Below are 21,607 nucleotides of genomic sequence, written 5' to 3'. Positions count from 1 at the left end.
TATCCTTTAATTTTTAAATGCCCCTTTTTTTACCATTTTAAATTTTATTTCTTTAATCTATTTAAAACCCCTTTTGTGTTTAAATTTCTTTGATTTATTTAAATACTCATTTTATTTCTAAACCTTCCCAAACCATCCCTTAGCCACTAAAAATCCGCTGTTGGAATTTTACGCCTTCTATGAAGACGTTCGCGTGGTCTCAAACCCCGACGTCAAACCGTTGGCCGTAAAACCCGGCATAACCTAATCCCAATGTCGAAGTGTTGCTCTTCGCACCCCACGCCTCAATGCTTACAGTGGTCAGAGGCTCACTACTCCCTCGACATCCACAGCACACCAGCTTTCGGGCTCTGTGCGACCCTAGCCGCTCTACTATCACTCATAACTGTAGAGTAACACTATTCCGTAAACCTACACAAAATTTTCCCAACTCACTAGTCGTGATGCTTGACCGTAGCATCAACTAGATGAGCCAAATATTTAGCCGTTATGCTGTCCAACCTTAGCATCGGCTAACCAGTTCAAATATCTATCAATCGTGCTGCTCAACTCTAGCACCGACTAGAAACCAAATCCACCAAATAAACCCCACCTATCCAAATTATCTATTTCCCCGATTTCTTTTGTTTTCAAATTAAAATTTATTTTGAACCATTCTTTTTTCTCTCGCCTTGCTCCAATTTTATTTATTCCTTGGTTTTATTGTTTCTTTGTAGCAATTTGCTTATAGGCTTTATTTGCCATCTTTTTCATATTCGTATGTTAGACCGTACAGCAAGTTCTATCGGCATCCAAGGAGCTGACGTGGACCCAAATGGCTACGCTGAAGCCATGGGAAATCTTAAGGCGCAAGGCAAGACATAACTAAAATTTTGATCATATATAAAACTTGATATAATCTTCATATTTAAATTTGATGCATAATATCTTACTCTTTAACATCTGATGGGTAGAGTTAAATGCTTTTAAACATGATTACATGATATTAATGAAAGATACATTTGAGATCATTTTATGTGGTTTATTATTCAAACATCTTTACAAACTTAGGAATGCGGTTAAAATGGGCATTTATGAATTGAGATTGTGAATATTGTGATTATGAATGTTGATGAATGATGAAGATGGTGTGGGGAGCTTGGAAAGTTTTTGGTGGTTTAACCAGATTATAATTACCCCCTTATACCATGGGAAATGACATAGTTGTATCCATCCACACGACCAAGACATTGGACTTAGCCTAGTACATTGTCCCACTATATGAAAGACTGTTGGGTGGCTCTATGAGCGGTTTTGGGGTGAACATGCGTAAGGAGTTAGGGGGCAGTGTTTCACAACGGTGGGTCTCTTGAAAGTGTGACGATAAAGTAACCTTGCCCTAGGCCTGGCAAGAGTTCGACCACTATGATAAGCCAAGACCCCACTGTGCAGTAACTAGTAGTAAGTGGGACCTTCGAACGGCTCTGGTGTCCTCAGCCTTGCAAACTGTTGACATCGTGTGGGTAAATCTGGACAGTCTCTGCAGAGGTGAATTAAATCATTTGAATGTGCCGTACTCCCGGTTCTGGAGTTGTGTCATAAGGGTGATTCCTAGTCCTGATGTATAAGTTGTTTTTAAAATTAAAATGTTGAGGAATAAGATGATTTATGGTTTTTCGTTACTCTTTTACTTTCTCATTGTTTTATTTATTCATATCTCTTCACCTTTAGTTATTTATAATATGTCTTGCTGACCACATAAGTACTCACTCTTGCATAATTTAACATACAGATATTGTGCTAACAAGAAGACCAGAAGGAAGCGAGATCTACGACAATAATGAGTTTTTCTTCTAGGTTAGTCTACACTCAAGGTTTTGCATGTGGAGTTCTTTGGAATTCTTTGGAGTTTATTAGCTGTAGTTTTAGTAGTTGAAGAGTTTAGGAGTTTAGTAGTTTAGCACTTTGAATTTTCTTGTATTTCAAATAAGGATGTATTAGTTTGGATCTTTTCACCCTTTAACACTTGTATAATTAGCCTGTATAAACAAATTTGTGTAAATAATTGAAAGTTGTTCTGTACATCAATCTGTGTGTGACCGAAATCCTGGATGATCACGTGTGGATTTTCGGGGTGTCCCCACAGGAGGTAACAAACGAAGACGCCCAATAGCAACGGTGGAATTGCACAATTGTGGCGGTGAGGACACCAGTCGGTTCCAGATAAGGTAGTCGATGGTGAAGACGATGATGCCTATTGGCGATGGTGGAGTCGGGGAGCCGTGAAGGCAATGACACTAGTCGGGCGGCAAACGAGTCAACCGGCGGTGAAAACGATGACACCCATTAGCGGTGTTCGGAGTCGCACTGCCGTGAAGGCGAGGACATGAGTCGGTGGCAGACGAGGCAACTGGCGGTGAAGACGATGATGCCCACCAGTGGTGGTGGAGTCGCACAGCCATGGAAGCGAGGATACCACTCAGTGGCAGACGAGGCGACCAGGGGTGAAGACGATGACACCTATCAGTGGCAATGTCGGAGTCACGTACTTGTGGCGGCAAGGACACTAGTCGGCGGCTGATGAGGCGACCGGCGGTGAGACACCTACAAGTGGTGATAGCGGAGTCGCCCTACTGTCGCGGCGAGGACACCAGTCAGTGGCAAACGAGGCAATCGGTGGTGAAGACGATGACGCCTATTAGCGGTGGAGACGGAGTCGCACAAGTGTGGCGGCGAGGACACCAGCCGGCGGTAGACGAGGCGACTGTCACGTCCTAATAAATTTATCCCAAATTAAAAAAAATCGCTTAAAGGAATAATGGAGTTTATTAAAATGCGAAATGATATCTCAAACTTTAAAATATATACAAGAAAAATTCAAATGTGACCCGAAGTATTTCTAATTCTCCTTGGTCTAAGTGAGCACTTAAATTTTACTTGAACTTTGATAGCACTGGAAATAATTATTAAGTAATAAAAACAATTAACAGATTTTATTAAAAAGAAAAACCTAACAATAAGCCTCCTCCTTCCTTTGGGCCAGTCCGGCTCAAACTCTGCTTCTTGTCCCCGCCGGCCTGCCGGCCTGCTCGGCCTTTCCGCTTTTCCCCTTCCCTCCTCTCTCCCTCCTCTTTTTCCCTAGCCTGGACCGCCTCTCTGCCCGGCCCACGCCGAGCCGCGCACATACCCCTCCGCGTCCGCGCGCTGGCAGGTGGGACCCACCTGTCAGGCGCATCTTCCTCCTCCTGCCCGGTATCTGCTCTCTCTCCCGTGAAAACCTAGCGCTGTCACCCTTCAATCCCACTCTCTCGCGCAAGTTCCGGCCGTATTGAATGCAAAAATGGAATCCCCATCCTCTCCTCTTTATTTCCCCTAACTTTCCCCCTCCCGCCCCCAATTGCCGGGATTTAATCCCCTCCTTTATGCCGCCATTGATGCAACCGGCCACCTCCTCCGGCGCCGTTTCTACCCCTTCCCATGGCCTATAAAACGTAGCACCCTTCCTTCACTCTCTCCATTTTACCCTCTCCCAAGTCCCTAGCCGCCCCGTCGCCCCATCCTCTCTCCACCGTGCTACCGGCCCTCCAGCCGCCTCTGCCTCGGCGCCCGAGCACCAGCTAGCCGCACCGTCGTCTTCCCCGGCACCGCAATGCCATCCTGCACCTCCCCTCCTTTTTGCTCGGTTTCACCATTCGTCGCCGACGTCCTGTGATCATCGTCGCCGTCAGTGCTACGTACGGCCAACCCTTCCTCCTTGTCCGTGCGCTGGTATGCTGGGCCATCTCCTCTACCGGCATCGCAGTGGCAAGGCCATCCTCGGTCTCACCTCGTATTTGTTGGGGCTGAACCAAAAGGACCTTCAATGTGCAAACTACAATTCACCAACCGGCAATTCACACAATCAATCCCTCATCTTGCTATGAACTTTGAGGATAGTTTCAACTAGCAAATCAGCAGCGGAATAACAATAAACACATGCACACAAGATACGGTGATTTACGTGGAAAAACCTGCTCGGTGTGAGGAGTAAAAAACCACGGGACCAACGGTCCACTCCAAGCTTCCACTATAATCAACAATGGGTACAAATGAAGTCTTCTCTAGAACATCTAGAGGCACATCACAACAACAACCATAACACCAAGCTACACACTTGGCATCATTAACATCAACCATAGCAACTAACAAGAGGTATAACAACAACAAGCAGAGAAATGACAGATTCTGTCCTCTTCGGTTCTCAGCTGAGATCTCCCAAACCACATATGCAAATTGCACGAAACTTCGCAGAAATGATGGTCTATGAGTCCCTTCAAAGCTATCCAAAAACCAGCCCAATCGGACACCTTTTGACCCCTCAAACTGATATTCTACCACAGACTGTACATGCTGAAACTGCAGTTACTCGAGCTGAAGAAACCATACCTAAATCTGATGCTCTACTCAACCAATCCCCACCAAAACTGGCTAGATTGAAGTTCACCAAGTGAGGAACAAACTCACCAAGTTTGGTGTTGATCCAAGCACGTTTGACACTCCAATCGCTGACTTGATGAAGACCGGGTTAGAGCCACCAAACTGAAAATCTGCACACCTTCTTCTCCACTCTCCTGTTCTTGCTTGGTTGCTTCACTCCCAAAGGAGGCTAGGGTTTTTTTTCTCATCCCCAAAGAGATGAGGCAATCTCCACCATCCATTTTAGAAGTGAATCAATGGCTCAAATTCTTTGGATTTTTGGGCTGCACATGGGCTGAGATGAGGCAATCTCCACCATCCATTTTAGAAGTGAATCAATGGCTCAAATTCTTTGGATTTTTGGGCTGCACATGGGCTGAGATGAAAGGGTCAATGTGGAAGGAATTTAGCCCAACAGTATCGCCCGAACCTCGCCGGAATCTGCCGTCGCCATCGCCGTTCGTCCTCATCAGCGCCCCCTTTGGCTGGCTGTTCCTCCTCGCCGTCATGTCGCCCCGCTGCGCCACCATTGTCGTAAGCATCGCAGCAGCATTCCTCCTCGGTCTCGTTGTTGGCTACCATCGTCATCCTCTTGCTGTTCCTGGTCATCGTCGTCGGCCCTCCCTCCATAAAGTCGTAGCCGGCCGTCGTTCCCGTTACATCAAGTGTGCCGCTGCGCTAGTCTCGTCTTCGTCCTCGGCTCTGCGGCATCAAGCCTTGTGTCGGCCTCGTCTTGCCTTCGTCCTTCGGTCGCTGCCGGTTTACCCCAAGTCATCCTTGCTGTGCTCGTTCGTCGTCGGTCGCCATTGCCATTCTGAGCCTCGTTCCGTTGTGGTGGAGAAAATGGACATTTAGCCACATTCAAAAAGCGGTTTCGCTGAAATGCCATACTGAAAATGCGTTTCGCTAAAATACCAATATGAAGCGCGTGATCACTGCCATTTTGCTATTTTCTTCATTTTTTTCATTTTCAATTCCATTTTCTCTAGAACGTGGTCTGATGAGACCAAATTACCCCTGCTCGCTAGCTGAAAGGGGATCGAGATCTAGCTCATGGAAGGAACCGAGAAAGAGGTTGAGCGTGGCGAGGTGGTCGCCATTGCTAACGAGGGCGTCGACGGCGGTGTTCCATGACACAAGCAACCTGTCGGGGATGCAGTGGAAGAGGTCGAGCGCAACACCCGAGAAGCCATCGAAAGAGTAGAGGTGTAGGAGCGATTTGGCGACGATGGTGTGGGACGGGACGAGGCCGAGCTTGGTGGCGAGCGTGTGCAGCTGGCGGCCCTCGGGGAGCGCCAAGAAGAAGGCCGTTGCGGAGAGCGCCGGCACCGGCGCACGAGCCAATGATGCTATGCACGGTGTATACGTTGGGCACAAGCTCGTTGTCCCGCTGCATCTCCCGGAAGAGGTTGAGCGCTCCTCCAATGAGCTCCTCAATGTGGGTGGTGACCTGCTCACGGTAGAGCTCCTCGTCGAGGTGCCGTGGTCACGGTGGTCGCCTCTGTCACCTCTTCCTCCCATGAGCTGGATCTCGATCCTCTTTCAGCCGGCGAGCAAGGGCAATTTTGTCTCATCAAGCTGCATTCCAATGAAAATGGAATTGAAAATGACAAAAATGGAGAAAATGGCAAAATGTCTGTGATCACGCACTTCATATTGGTATTTTAGCGACCCAAACGGCAAGGTGGCGGAGGGCTGGCTCACCATACAGCCCGGCAAGGCGGCGGCGGATGGCCGATGATGGCGGCACAACGTGGTGCCGGACATGGGAGGCAATGGAGGAGGGGAAAAGGAGGGGAGGCGGTGGGAGACACCGAGCGGCGGTGGCTGGGAGGACTCGTTGACGGTAAGAGATGACAGCGGCATCCGCGGGATGGCGATCCGGTAGCCTCGGCAATGGCGAAGGGGCAACCGGGGTGTGGGGCAACCTGGGGAAAGCGATGGATGGGTTAGGCGAGTGCGAGGAGGCATGGGGTGGCGGGAAAAATCGGTCGAAGGCGGAGGAGGTAGTGGAGCTCACCGGCACGCGAGGGGGACGGAGCTCTGGCGGGTTTCCGGTGGCTTGGAGTGGCGGCCGGGATACGGTGGGGTGAGGCGAACGCGATGGAGGCGGTGGCGCGACGTGAGGTGGCCGGGAGTGGCGCCAAACGGCGGCCGAAGGCTGCGGATGGCAAGGGTGGCTCGGGTGTGTGGTGGAAGAGGTGATTTCGGTGGTGGCGAGGGAGAGAGAAGTGGCGGGCGAGCTTTCCCTTGAGGCGGCGAAGCTGGCTGTACAAGCGACGACACGCGGGGACGGCGGGAGTGGTGCTGGTGGGCGGCCGAAGGTCGCCAGCGAGCGGCGACGAAAGGGAGCGGCGTGGAGAGAGCCGGAGAGGGTGCGGGGAGCTCGGGGAATCGGGGAAAAAATAGAGAGAGAATTCCGGGCATGGGTTTTATAGTGCGAGATGGCGACGGGGAGCTTGGGATGAGGCGGCAACGGCCAGCAAGTGGGATGGCATCGTGGGGAAAGTGGTGGCCGGTTCGGCGCCGGTTTCCGAAGGAGTAGGGGAGGAGGCCGGGGACATGGGCGACGAGGCCCCATGGTTGAGCGCGAGCGCTTGGGGTAGAGGTGGTGGGCGGGGTGGCGTGGAATCCGTGGCGATGTGGGGAGGTTTGGGCGGCCATGGAGGTGGGCTAGAGGTTGGGAATGGACCTGACTGGTGGGGCCTCAGGTCCCACCTATCGGGGAGGGAGAGAGGGAAACCAGGAGGGGGAGGAAGAATAGACTTCAAGGGCGAGCAGGCCGAGGGACAGAGGCCGGCTCGAGAGGAAGGAGGGAAGGAGGGAGGGGGAAACGGGCCAAGGAGAGAGAGGGATGGCTTTGGACCGGAAGGGGCCCAAAGTGAAGGAGGAGGAAATAATTTGTTTTTCATTTAATTTAAATGGGTTTAATGAACTTTGTACTATTTAAATTATTTCTCGAGCTCCGAAAATCCACGGGAAATTTCAGAGAGTTCATTAGGGCACAAAGAATATTACAAAATACTCTCGACCAGGGTTTTTAAAGGAAATTTTTAATTCCCACGTTAATTCACTTGATTAAATTGCTTTAACTTTTAATATAATTTCTAGAAATGATATATTAATTGTGGACTTTTGTGTGTTGGACCTGATCAATCTAATCATCTTAGGCCAAATTATTAGGCCCTATTTGGATCATTTAGTCCCTAGACTAAAAACTTTAGTTCCTTACTGTTTAAATCCAAGGACTAAAAGGGACTAAAAGCACATAGACCAAGGAAGAGAGAAGAGGAGGCTGCCACTTTAGTCCCTATAAGTTACCTCCAAGAGGGACCAATGTATTTTAGTCCCAATATGCACTTTTAGTCCCTTTTAGGTGGTGTTTGAATGACCTGAAGATGAAGATAAAAATAAAGATTAAGTGTTTCATGCAAAACGATGTGATAATAACGTGTGGTTAATTGAGTTTTAATTATTACAAACTTGAAAAAGGATTAATATGATATTTTAGAACAACTTTCATATAGAAAGTTTTCGTAACATCCCGGGTTTTAGCTATAGTCTTAGCCACGCTAATGACTTGGTCACACTAGCTGAGAGCGGTGTCGATTGAGCCACGATGCTGGATAAGACCTATAAATATGTTGATTGTTGTTCTATTATGGATCTTAAATGATTTTTTGATCGTTTCCTTGTTATTTATTTATCAAGTCATATCCATATGCATCATTGATTTATTTTTAGTTAGTAAACCTGGTGAGGAGTGGGATAATTTAGTTTTAGTTAAACTATAGCGTAGATTAGATGTTATGAAGCGAGGTACACATGTGCACAGTAGAAATCACAGTTCTTTATTTACAATTTACCACTACAGGTCTGCATACATACATGTTCTCTAGAAATTTTATACAGTATGCATCACATATATTGTGCATATGCATGGTGCTTATGGATATCATATCATAAACTGAACCATCTCAGTCAAAGATTCAATAATTATTTAGTTTTCAGAAAAACTCTTGAGTTCTAGAACAATTACAAATCAGTCCCTAATCTCAGAGTAACCTTCAATTTTAGAGACCCTGAGGGACTCAAGTGCAAAAGTACCTAATTGTATCAGAATTTATGTAACTAGAAAAATTTAGTGAAATCCCACGTTACTCCACCGATCAAGCACTGCTTAGGTGTCAGTCAGTGAAACAACCACCAAAACTAAAGTAGGTGAGTCACCTAGTCTTCACCAAATTCACATATATATCAACCAAGCTATTCAGTGAACCCCAGCCTCGGTTGCATCGGCTGGAAAACCACCTCAAGCACCTACCGCAGTAGAGCAATAGCAGCAGCTGCGGCAGTAGTAGTTAGAATCATAGAACCAAGCTTAGCAAAATCAGCTAGAATGTTAGCTCCACCCGGACAGAAATAGCTCAACTGAAGTCCAGCTCAAACCAATACATGAATCAACAAGTAGTAGTAACCATGGCCAAGCAATCAGAGAGTGGTGAACCAAATCTGAAGGAAAAGTAGAGGTGTTCAGTTCTTGGATGAACTCCAACTATGGGAGGAGATGAAACTCAGGTCAAGAAGCAAGATAGAGCGAAAATCAAGAAAGAGGATTAGTCTCAAGAGGAGGAAGAGAATCACCAGTAGCAGATCCTGTCAGGAAGCAGTCAAGTATTACCAGTAGAGCAAGAGCCAAGGAGGAGAATTACCTGAGTTCCAAGTAGAGCAGGGGGTTCAGTTCAAGAGGGGGAACAATCAACCAAGCTCAAGGTGGAGAAGCTCAGTTCTAGCAAAATCACCTTAGATCCAGAAGAGCAGCAGTAGAAGAGAAGACTTGGATTTCTGAAGGAGGAGCTGAACCACATATTTTTCAATCACGGTAGGATCATCAGAGGTAACCAAAAATTAAAATAGGGGAGGAGAGTAGATCCTGCATTCATAGTAACAGCATTTGTTAGAGCTAGAGTTCATGCAGATATATATATACCATCCATATTGACCAAAAACCTTAGCAATTCTAAATGAATAAAAGTAACAAAATTTGGGGATAAAGTTAAATATAAGTGCATGTCTTTAAATCCTGACATATATAAATTATCATAGAAGAAATCTGAATAGTAACAATAAGCATCTGTAGCTAAATTTTTTGAATAAAATCAACTAGTGTTCATGACATAAGTTTTTAGGAATAGAGCATATATAGAAGAACCAAATCATGCATGTGAACTTATAAGCTTTCAGATTCTAGTCATGTAAACAGGGCATAACATTGACATGTGCATATTTAATTAGAATTAGTTATAACCTAAACAAGTCAGACTCTAGTTCCAATAATACTTTAGGGAAATAAGTAGTTTATATTAGTATCCTGTATAGCATGTAGCAGCATGTTCAGTACAAGAATTATTCTAAACATATGGTATAATAAACAGAGTAGGCATATTTACTTATAACAGGGCGTTTAGAGTAAATGATCTTAGACTAGGGTAAGCATCTATTAGTTTTCATCAATGTAGATTAGTACAAATTTTATCCCACAGTGAGAATTGTAACAGTTTTTAAAAAAATGAACCAATGTATTAAGTTCATATAAGTAATACCGAATCTGTAGAATTAATATGTATAGCAAGTGTACAAGTACATCTTTTGTATAAATGCAGATCCATAAACAGAAATCTATGAGTCCTAATCACAAGTCCTAGAAGAGCATAACATTAGAATCTGAACTTTAGTAGTTGATCAGCATAACTTTGCTAAGACCAATGCCACAAAACACCATTATTTACCAGTGATTTCAGTAATTCATATACTTTGTCATCAAAATCAAGATTTATAATTCTTAGGACATTAGATCCCTTAAGTGATACTACCATGATGCATCGTGTATTCATGAAACCATATTAATCCTCTGAATTACTATTCGGCACGACAACATAAGGATCTGATCATGTTAGTTTATTAGTATGTAGCAAATTTCAGTACTTTGATTGCCATTTTATAACATAATTAAGGATTTAATCATGCTAGTGTGATTTTATTTCAGTAATGCAATTCATAGGTTTATTCATGTCAATATTCATTCATCATGAACCAATTCATAGGCATCATTCACCTAGCAAACAAATTGACCTAGAACCCTAGAGTCAGTAATCACAATCCATATCATAGAGTCATCAAGTTAACCGTTGGTGTTAGTCCATCATTATTCCCAATACATCACAAGTCACAGTATATCACCACACAAGGGGGGAAGAACACCTTACCAGTACAACACACTAGAGATCAGGGAGAAGGAGATAGAAGAGAGGAGTCGAGGTGGTACCAGCGGTAGGGGTCTGGGAAACTTCCCTAAATCCTTATCTCGCCAGAATTGGCCGCCGGTTGCATCTTAGGTTGAAGAGGTCAGAGGCTAGGGTTAGCTTAGGGGCAGAGAAGTGAGGAGCCAAGAAGCTGATTCAGCCCGGCGACGGCTAGAGGGGTCGCCGGAGTGGGGCGTGGCAGCCGGCGCAGGGGAGGTCGCCGGCGCTGCCTAGGAAGCGGCGGCGCTGGAGAGAACGTGAGGGAGAGAAGGGGAGAACGAGAAAAAGAGAGAAGAGGAAGAAGGTGGTGTAGGTGGGCTTTTCTGTTGGGCTTTGACATGTGGACTGTACATAGGAGTATTATTGAACTAGCAAATATACCCGTGCGTTGTAACGGGATCTAGTACGTTGTCATTTTCATCAAACCACTTTTACTGTTGGGCCTCACCGATGCCTTGTGACACCGAACACTTTGCCTCCCATTGCGACTTTGCGAGTATCTTCACACTCTACACCGCCTCTTAAATCTCACATAGGCCTACTCAACACCACCTGCATGGCCTCCGTCGGTGTATAGGTCACCGTCAGTGGTCACTTCAAGCTACCAGGCACTTCCTCGATAACGTATTATTGAAATTTGACCACTTCAAGCTACCAGGCACCGGGCACTTCCTCGAGAACGTATTGTTAAAATTATCATATGGTTTGTTTCTCAATTGGGTGTTTGTTCATGACTTCATGTAGACCGAGTTCCATGTGTATATTCAAAAACCTCGTGTCCACTACACAGTGAACCTACTTTAATTATTTATTAATTTAGATTTCCTAATTATTATGGGCCCACATGTCATATGGATTATGAGGCTTGTTACTATATATTTGTTTGTTATATTAATGACTCGGTTATTTTCTAATTCACGAGTTGGCAATCGTTTGACATCATTTAAATTGTAGACTTAAAGGTAGGGCAGAAGCGAAACGGGATATGTTTTATGGTTGTGCGCTTGGTGTGGGAAGGCAAATTAGATGTGATGTGCGTGGAGCCTATTGGAATCTGACATGTGGGATGCTTGACAATCAACGTGGAAGCGGTGAATTTAGGTTTGGGAGCGATTAGACTTGCACGTGCTGCTAGGGCGTGGAAGCGATGAATTTTGGTTTGGGAGCGATCAGACTTGCACGTGCTGTTATGGCGACAATGCAGGAACACGAAAACCGTTGATGTATGCTAGACAACGACAAACAACAAAAACACTACGAATATTTTAAATATATAGGTAAAGATAAAGATAAAGAAAAAAGATGAGATCATGAGGAAAGATAGCAGGACGGGTGTGGTGAGACATAATTCCTTTTCTTATTATAGATCACTATCCTAATTATTTTTTTTAAAAAAAAAGAGATCGGAACGGGGATGGTATTTTCATCTGTTTGTGATTAGATCTTTTGTCATTTTGTGATTAGGAATTTAGATATTTTATGGACGTAACTACACTGCTAGTGGCTACTATTCCATCTATAAGAGGCACCATCAACCTATACTTCAAATACAATTTTCTCTTAAACTACTCATCCGATCTATGATCCGATTACGCCGTTGTGTTCGTAACAATTAAATCTTTACAACAAGATCTCTCATGATTATATTTTGATGAAAAATCACAAATTACTTTTATACAAATTACTTTTATAATATGTCTAAATTACTTTACTTCTTAGATATATAAAAGTAAATTCAGTAAAGCTTAAAAGTAATTTACATATATTATAGAAGTAACTCAGAACAAAACGAAGGTAACTTTGGCATGCCATTTGAAGTAAATCCGTCGTAGAGATAAAAACATGACTCTATCTAGAAATTAAATTAATCAGCACAAATTATGGAATTAACTTAATAACTTAAAAAATAATAAAAGTAATCACTTCAGAGTATTATGAATGTATAAGAAGTATTTTAATCCAATCTAAAAGTAACTATAAATATATATATATATATAGCATTAATTAAAGTTACTTTCTTTTTGTTATAAGTTAATTCTATAATATATGTAATATACTTTACTGAATTTACTTTTATATGTCTAAGAAGTAACTTAGTAAAATCTAAAAAGTAATTTAGACATATCATAAAAGTAATTTGTGATTTTTTATCAAAATATAATCATGTGAGATCTTGTTGTAAAGATTTAATTATTACAAACACAACGGTGTAATCGGATTGTAAATCAGATGAGTAATTTAAGAGAAAATTTTATTTGAAGCATAGATGATAGGAATATTTGCCCTATTTGCTCAATGGATTAATAGCAACCAAAACTCCTAAAGTACTAGCACGTGGGTGTCTCTGGTTAAGACTAATTGGAGAGGCCTCTCCAATTAGATTTACTGATATTTTATTTATTTGTTAGAAATAATAATAAAAAAAAGAGAATAGAGGGGAGGAGAAACGAAGCGCCGAGGAAAGGATCAGGCGGGTTTCGCCCTTTTTTCCACATCCGATTTTTTTGCACTTTTCTTGTTATATATGGATACGGATTAGGGAAATCACTAAATTTTTTTATTAAAAACGGACGACGGAAACATTTGAAATTTTTTAAGTAAAAAAAAAGTAGAGATAGAGAAGATAGAGATCGGACATATTTGTTTTTTCTTTTCTTTTTTTCGCCCGTTTTTGTTCGCCCTTTTTTTAAGATCGGACAACTTTTGTTCTTTTTTTGCCTGGTTTTTTTCGCCCATTTTTTTCTTGGATCGGACAGATTCCGGGTTTTTTATCGGACAACTTTGTTTTTTTTGGCCCGGTTTTTTTTCGCCCCTTTTTTCGGATCGGATTTTTCTTTTCTTTTTTTCGCCCGGTTTTTTTTCACCTGTTTTTTTTACGGACGATGGAAGCACCTCTTATTTTTTAATTTTAAGTAGTAGAGATTTAAGGACTATTGATTATTGAATAAAAATCTGTGTCAAGTAAAGTAAAACTTCTTTCAATTAAAATAATTGCTCTCTTAAAGATAAAAGTGTAATGATATTTGTTTTAACACTAGATATTTTAGTCCAAAACTAAATTCTGTTATATAAATCATATATCTTTACTGAATCAAAACATACGAATATATTTAACTATATTGAACTTAAAAATACATGTAAGTCATCTAGTTGGGTCATGGAGTGAGAGTCGATAATCTATACTATCATAGATCGAGCATATTAGGTGTTATCGAAATGATAACTGCATACGTCGAAAGACGTGGTTACTCAACAGTGGTTGGAAAAACGAAGTGTATTAAGTTTTTGAATTCTCTTCCTTTCTCCCCCCTATTACATGGCCCTAGGGGACTATTTATAGCCCCATTACAGGTTCTTACTACTAGGGTTTAGGTTGTACAGGGGAATTTACATGATTACCCTTATGAAAGGGACATTTACAGGGGTACATAATGTTATAGGGTCTCATGGGCCCCTGATGGGCCGTCTGGCGATCGCCGGCCCTTAGACTTGATGGGCCGGAAAGGCTTCCTCGGCCCTTGCGGGGGCGAACTTGCCATGGCGAAGTCGTCTTCCTTCGGCAGATAGTCTCCGCCTTGCACCCTTCGCCCGAGACGCCCTTGGCCTGACAAGGCCCTCGTGCGACTCTTCGCCTCACGCCGTTCTTGCTCCATAACCTTCACCATGGGTTTCGGCAGATCTGGTCGAAGGGCCTCATGCCATCCGCCAACAAGCCCCTCACGGGCAAGGGTGAGATTGGAGCTTCGGCCGAGACCGTGAAAACCATGTGGTATGGTATGTGGCACCCCCTTTCAACCGATGCTCCTGCCGAAACCTACATTATTCCTGCGAATGAAGTTTGTTACTTGTGCGGCTATAAGGTTTTGCCGCGCTTTGCCTCCTGCGAGTGGTGGTTATATATTTTCTTTTCCCGGGCCGAACGGAACAGTATTGGGCCTTCCTTTCATGGGCTTTTTACTGTGCCGCTCAGACGGTGGGAATTTACCGTTTCGCCTACCCTTGCGACACGTGACGCTTTATTACTGGTGGGTAGGCGAACGGTCGCTCGGGTAAGCTATATATTCCACCCCTCTTTCCTTTTCACCGGTACACTCACCATTTTTACCGCGTGCGCCCTCTTCCTCCGTTTCTTTATTCCACAGCGTCTCTCGACCCCTTAGGTGTTTCGCCCATTCGCTCTCTTCGCCACCGCATACACGCCACTCGCCATGGCTCCTCGCAAGCAAAACCCTGCTTCGGCGAAAGGGCCGGATCCCGGCCGAGTCGATGACGACAGCACCGCCTTTTTGGGGGTTTCTCTTGTGGACGACGTCGAGCTGGTGAAGCTGGTCAGCTCTGGGGCGGTGGTCGAGGGGCAGGCTTTCGCCCCGGGGAAAGCCGTGGTGCCGAAGCCTGTCGATAATCGGACGGTGGTGTTCGCTGTGTTTTTTGAGGCGGGGCTGCGGTTTCCGTGCAACGTGTTGTTGCCGGAGATCCTTTGCCTCTTCCAGGTGGAGCTTCCGTAGCTGAGCTCGTCGGCGCTAGTTCGGATCTCCATCTTTGACTGGGCGTGTCGGACTTCCGGGTTTGAGCTCAGCGCCGAGCTCTTCGGCGCCATATTCTTCGCCACCGTGAACTCGAAGACGGTGATTACCCCAGCTGGGACGAGGAAAACCGTGTTCGGGAGTGTGAATTTCAACGTTCGCCCCGAGCGGTCTGGCCGAAGCGGCGTTTATAACCGACGCCTCGGTTATGTCTTGAACTGGGCACCGGGCTTGCGAGAAGTGACGCATGTACTCCCTTATCGACTCCCCCGGCCTTTGGCGAATGCCGAGAAGGTGTTGCTGCGTCTTCGGCTCCTCATAGGTGCCTCGAAAGTTAAGGACAAAAACATCGCGCAATTGCTCCCATGAGTAAATGCTATTGGCTGGTAAATTGAAATACCAAGAACAGGCGATGCCGTCTAGAGCGAGATGTATTATCTTCGCCTTGGTATTTTCGTCACCATGAGCCGCTTCGATCGCTGACTCGTAGATGGAGAGGAACTCCTTCAGGTCGGTTTCGCCCGAATAGCGTGGGACGGGTGGGAACTTGAACTGGGGTGGGATTAGATGAGTCTTGATTCCCCCACTCAGCGGTAGCCCCTTTTCGCCTCCCGCCCTGTTTACCGCACCTTGCTGCGGGTACGGTGTGGCGAAGTGCGAAATCGCAGCTTGTGCATGAGGTTGGGCCATGGCGTTCGGCTGCCCGGCTCCAACTGGTGGTACTTGCTGAGCCGCCATGGACGGGTCAAAAATTGGCTGTGACCACGTCATGGCAGCTTGAATTGGTGCTTGGTTTGTTCCGAAGCCTGGAGTCGGTGCTTGCTGCCGAGCGGTTGGCGCCTGGGCAGCGTTGACAAAGTCGAACTGCGGTCCTTGATTCCACGGTAAAACTCCCAGGCCTGGCTGAATCGGTGACAACCAATTAAGCGGACCTTGAGTTGTACTCCCCTCCGGGCGGGCCGATGGGGTTGTGTTTGAAATGCAGTGGGGTTGGTTGAGTTGCTGAAGGAAAGCTTGGAGTTGCGCTTATAGAGCCAAAGCCCCTTCCGCCACTGATTGTGGCGCTTGGCCAGGTGGTTGATGCTGCCCGGCGAAGTACACCGGCGCTTGTGCGGCTTGTGGCGGAAAGGGCTGGGTCGTCACTTGCGGATGGACTTGAGGTAGGACATAGCCTGCCGAATACTAAAGGATTGGAGCCGACGTGGCCTTGGTCCGCCTTGCCACCTCGTATGCTTGTTGTTGTTCTTGCATTTGGCGAAGCATGTCTTGGAGCCGTGTCATGTTCCACCGCATGGCTTCCATGTCGGCTTCGGCTTGTGCTTCGGGGTCAAGGCTTATTTGGGCCTGTTCGACGGCGGGCGCCGTTGGGGCCGCTGCCGACTGCGATGGAGCGGCTTGGGGCACCACCGGTTGGCTTGTCGAAAGGATCTCCGCCTTAGTCTGGAGTGCCCTTGCCACCGCAGCCGTCTTTGCCACGTCGGTCGCGTTCGGCACTTGCACAGAGGTTACAGGGGCCGAAGGCGATTGTGATGGCGCTTATGCTCCTCCATCTTTGGCCACGGGTGCCGAAAGCTCTGCTCCTTCCTCGGCAGCTGTCACGCCCGGAATTTCTATCCAAAATCCCAAACGCTTACATGTGCGCGAACCCTCGTCCAGGAATCAGCCGAGGCACACAATAACAAATTGAACAAATTGGTAATAGAGTACAATTATTACTCTAATTAATAAGCGAATAAAATGTCATTACAGAGGTAGATAGTTCCTCTCAATCAATAAAGATCTAAGCAGCGGAAAATAAGATAAACGGCGCAGACGATTCCACTCCACAGGCAGCTTGACCAGGGCTACACCTAATCCTCCACACCATCAGCATCACTGTAGAACTCCTCCTCTGATGAATGATTGCAAGGTGAGTATATGACATACTCAGCAAGCCACGCAGCAAATATGCAAGTGCACAGGATAACAAAGGATGGCATAGTAGGGTTTCATTTGCATAAACAGCATTTAATAAACATTTCAGAATTTAGTAAAACAGTTGAGTAATAATTAAACAATATTAATCCAACGCTATACAACATACCCTGTTGCATAGGCCCAACCATTCTGAACAACCAATCCCGGCTGCACAGTTCTATCTCCAAACCAGGAATATTCCATTCCAAACCAGGAGCTAATCAAATTATTACCAGTCATAGTATCTTTTATTATGATGAGAGGTGTGAGACTAATCACGAAAGACATTGTTAGACCCGCCCATAACCGCGGGCACGGCTATTCGAATAGTTTTACTCTGACCAGAGGTGTACCACTGTACCCACAAGACACAGCCCCACGACATGTCACCATGCGCCTTGATACCACCATGGTACCTCAGAAAGGAGCTGTGACAGTACCCCTCGCACAACACAATCCACCACAGCGCACCGTTCCTGGATCATAATCACCCCCTTATAAACAAGGCATGGACTCCCCAGCGACCCCCGTGGGCTTATCTCCGCCACTTCTCAGTCTGGTGCCCCGCCATGAACCATGCTATACAAAAGGTAAAGCCGTTGCCCACGCTGGCTTGTGGTTGGCACGGTTAATGTTTCACAACCGAAACTCGTGAACCGGTCCTTAATTGTCATGAGCACGACCATCAAAACCATGTGCTCACAACCCACCATTATCAGGTTTTAGTTGGCAAATTAATTAATTTACCAATCATGATTAACCATCATGAGTCATCATTAAGCCATCATTAAATAATAGTGAGTCATAAGTTATCCCAATAGTGTGCTAAAGTTTCTAAGCATGGCTAAGCAATCACATCTAATATCTAGCTGAACCAATATAAAGCTCAACTAGTCAATTTATAAGAACCCAAGGTATCAAGGAATAAAGTAATCAAGAACAAAAGGGCTATAACAAACAATAGGTTAATTCCACCCAATGACATTTGAAAATAAATGCAATAGTTAAATATAAACAATAGCTTTAAATAGGATCAACATGCTCAAAGGGGTTGTTTGGGATCTGTGTGACTTGCCTTGCTGGCCTTGGAACTCTTCAAATTCTTCTCCTGCGAAAACGGACTCTCCGGAAACGTCGGAATCTAAACAAAAAAGAGCAAAACACCAAAATAGCACATAAACAAGCATGAACAGTACATGTGGATATTTTTAACATGTAGATCTCAATTTTAGAAAAATTTAGAGACTTGAACCAACTAAATCCGAGCTAAGATGAATTAGTTATGAATTTTTAAAGATTAAATCGGATTAAAACACTTATATGGATTTTAATTGAATTATGACGCAATAATGAATTATTTTTGAAAAGGAAAAGAGGATTTATTGCGTCAGCGGCTAGGGTTTGCGGTGGACCGGGTGCACGGCGACGGTTCACGAGAACGGACGGCCGAGATCGATCCATCCAAAACGAACGGCCGGGATCGATCGGTCCACAGCCAGACCTCAGCGGTCGGCACCGATGGCGTCAGCGGTGACGTCACCTCCGGCGGTGACCGAACCGCGCGAGCTCGCCGGCGAACGACGGCGCGGCGGCGCGAACGGAGAGCACCTACGGGTAGCGGACGGCACGGCGAACTCACCGGTGACCAAAGAAACGGCGGAAGAACAACGGTCGGCGACAGCGGCGAAGAAGAAGCGGCGGCGACCTCCGGCTTGACGACGGCGACGATGTTCCGGCGGTCGACAGCGACGGCGGAGGGGCGGACGAGGACGGCGACGCGACGGCGACCACGACGCCGGCCTTCCCGAGCGACGGCGACGACTGGAGCGACGGCGGCGCACGGCTGGAGCGGCGGCGGCGACGGAGGCGCTAAGCTACACGGTGCTAGAGCTCTACCGGCGACGAGAGGCGAAGGCGAGGGTGGCGACGGGTAGCGGAGACAGTGGGGATCCTTTTAAAGGGGCAAGGAGGCGGCGGCGAAGGCCCACGGCGACCGGCGACGCGAAGGAAAGGTTAGGGTTCGGGAGAGAGAGACGAATCCGATTCGAGATCGAATCCACGAATTTCCAAAGCGATTTAGATAAAGTTCCAAAAGGGAAAAGGTAGAGGAGGTCCCGAAGATCATTTCCCCTCTATTGATTTCATCGGAAACGGAAAGGATCGGCCGGATTTGGAAGGAGACGACGGCGGCGCGACGCTAGGGTTTCGGGCGGCGGCGGCGCGAGGAAGACGACGACCCTGACAGGCAGGCCCCACCTGTCAGCGGGCGGACGCGCGCGAACGGCGGCTGCGGACTGGGCTGACTTGGGCCGAGGAGGAGAGAGAGAGAGGGTTTTGGGCCGACTTTCGGCCCAAAGCCAAAAGAGACTTTTTGAAACTTTTTCCAATTTAAATTATTCATGAAATGCAATTCCATTTATTAAAAATACTTCCTTAGCTCAAATAAATCCCAGAAAAATTTAGGAATTATAGAATTAAGCAAAGTATTTAATAAAATTTTATCTGGCCCCATTTTATATTGGAATTTATTATTTAAAATTAGATCTTCTCTTCTAGGCTTTTAAAATTAATTCTAATAATTCCAATTAAACAACAATTTATATATATTTAAAATTTTTAGGATGTGACAGCAGCCATGTCCGGTCCGGCGTCGCTCTCCCTCCGCCTGGCAACCTTCTCCTTCACGACCCTCTTCGGTGGCATTCGCTCTCAGTGGTTTCGCTCGGAGGTCCCCACGGTCGGCGCCAGTTGTTGTCTAAATGACAACTGCATACGTCGAAAGACATGGTTACTTAACAGTGGTTGGAAAAACGAAGTGTATTAAGTTTTTGAATTCTCTTCCTTTCTCCCGCCCTATTACATGGCCCTAGGGGACTATTTATAGCCCCATTACAGGTTCTTACTACTAGGGTTTAGGTTGTACAGGGGAATTTACATGATTACCCTTACGAAAGGGACATTTACAGGGGTACATAATGTTATAGGGTCTCATGGGCCCCTGATGGGCCGTCTGGCGATCGCCGGCCCTTAGACTTGATGGGCCGGAAAGGCTTCCTCGGCCCTTGCGGGGGCGAACTTGCCATGGCGAAGTCGTCTTCCTTCGGCAGATAGTCTTCGCCTTGCACCCTTCGCCTGAGATGCCCCTGGCCTGGCAAGGCCCTCGTGCGACTCTTCGCCTCACGCCGTTTTTGCTCCATAGCCTTCGCCACGGGTTTCGGCAGATCTGGTCGAAGGGCCTCATGCCATCCGCCAACATTAGGAACTAGACATCTCATATGCACAATGATTTTTTCGTTCTTCGAATGCGGGTATCTCAGGCAAGTCTAACACCTTTCACCAAATCTTGTTATATTTTCGTAATTGCAATCTAGGTTGCCGGTCAGACCGGTGCTATGTGTGCGGTCAGACCGGCTAGGCCCGCGGTCTGACCGGCCGACGCTGAGTCGGTTTCAGTTTTGGGTTGTTTCTTTGGATATCCGTGATTGTTTCATGGTTATGGCTTCTAGATGGATACTATGCGTATGTAATACTGTTGTTTGCTACTAATGAGTAAAGTTGGAGATATATTGGTCTTGGAATATAGTTTCTTTGTTTATTTCATGTGTAGGTGACTCGATGCCTCGAGAGAGTATTTGTGGTGATGTACCGGGTGTCGGCTTGGTGGTAAGATCATGTCCGTGGTGGTCAGATATCATGCGAGATACTAAGGCTAGAGTTGATGCACGTGGTTGGTAAAGATTTCATATGGCATACGATGGAGGTATTGTGTGCGTATGGGATGCGGAGTCGAATTTGGAAGGAGTCCAAATTTGGTACGATTGGTTATGTAAAGTTTCTTTCTTGTACTAGAGGGGTTCCTAAGGTGTTTAGGACTCTTAGTATGAGTTTGGTTCGTGGCTTTAGGCTGCCTACCCCTGTATCGCTTTGGAGAGCAATTGAGTTGCTAGTTTAGTTAGGGTTTCGAGTTTACTCGAGATTTTTGTAAGGAGTGCTGTTGTTGCACTTTGTAAACACAGAGAGAAGTAATAAAGTTATCATCTACTTTAAGAGTTCTTCGATTTGTGTTTCTTCGAGTTCGGCGGTCTAACCGGCAACTCACCGGCGGTCAGACCGACGGCAAGGCGGCGGTCAGACCGGCGGGAGCACGGCGGTCAGACCGGCGGCGACAATAGGCGCGGCAGGTGACATCGGCGGTCAGACCGGGTGATCTATACTGGTCAAACCGGCGGCATCCACTCGGTCAGACCGGCAGATCAATCTCGGTCAGACCGACTTCCGTCGAATTCGAGGGTAACTTTTATTTCCGCTGAAAGTTTTTGGTTTTTGGTATACCAACCATTCACCCCCCTCTGGTTGGCTTAGTTCTTGTTATTCAATCCTACAAGTGGTATC

At 46.1% G+C, this 21,607-nt stretch overlaps 1 long non-coding RNA gene across 1 annotated transcript; it reads right to left on the bottom strand.

Moving 5' to 3' along the window:
* Nucleotides 1-8,155: 8,155 nt before the first annotated feature.
* LOC127764750 (uncharacterized) lies at nt 8,156-11,062 on the bottom strand. The gene is made up of 3 exons (XR_008015942.1): nt 10,760-11,062; nt 9,079-9,367; nt 8,156-8,946 (listed from the first exon to the last, which is right to left on the bottom strand). It is a non-coding gene; the product is annotated as an uncharacterized LOC127764750 (long non-coding RNA).
* Nucleotides 11,063-21,607: the final 10,545 nt, after the last annotated feature.

Source organism: Oryza glaberrima, chromosome 1 (assembly GCF_000147395.1).
Source record: "Oryza glaberrima chromosome 1, OglaRS2, whole genome shotgun sequence".
NCBI lineage: Eukaryota > Viridiplantae > Streptophyta > Magnoliopsida > Poales > Poaceae > Oryza > Oryza glaberrima.
The sequence above is the reverse complement of the archived record's forward strand: the minus strand, read 5'-3'. Positions and strand labels throughout refer to the sequence as shown.